Here is a 286-nt window from a genome sequence, read left to right on the forward strand (position 1 = left end):
GTCTCTTCCAATCCACTTAATACTTCTTGATAAGGAGCAACGCGGAAAGAAACACCTCCGACAGCCGCACCGACAGCGCACGCAAAAAGAGAGGCACAAAAACTGCTACAAGAGGCTTTTTTCAAGAATACCGCTGATGGTTATGAAATTCATGATACTCTGATCATGATAACGATTCAGTGGAAGTAATGATGAGGATGATACTAATGTCAGTGGCGATGGAAATAACAGTTGCAATGATAACAAAAACTATGACGATAACAAGGCCAAATACATCCTCACAAGC

At 41.6% G+C, this 286-nt stretch overlaps 1 protein-coding gene across 2 annotated transcripts in view; it reads right to left on the reverse strand.

Moving 5' to 3' along the window:
• The window catches only part of LOC119587837 (protein obstructor-E-like), a 14,465-nt gene that overhangs the window by 13,915 nt on the left and 264 nt on the right, over positions 1-286 (reverse strand). The gene's annotated exons all lie outside the window — the stretch shown is intronic.

This window comes from Penaeus monodon, chromosome 23 (assembly GCF_015228065.2).
Source record: "Penaeus monodon isolate SGIC_2016 chromosome 23, NSTDA_Pmon_1, whole genome shotgun sequence".
Lineage (NCBI taxonomy): Eukaryota > Metazoa > Arthropoda > Malacostraca > Decapoda > Penaeidae > Penaeus > Penaeus monodon.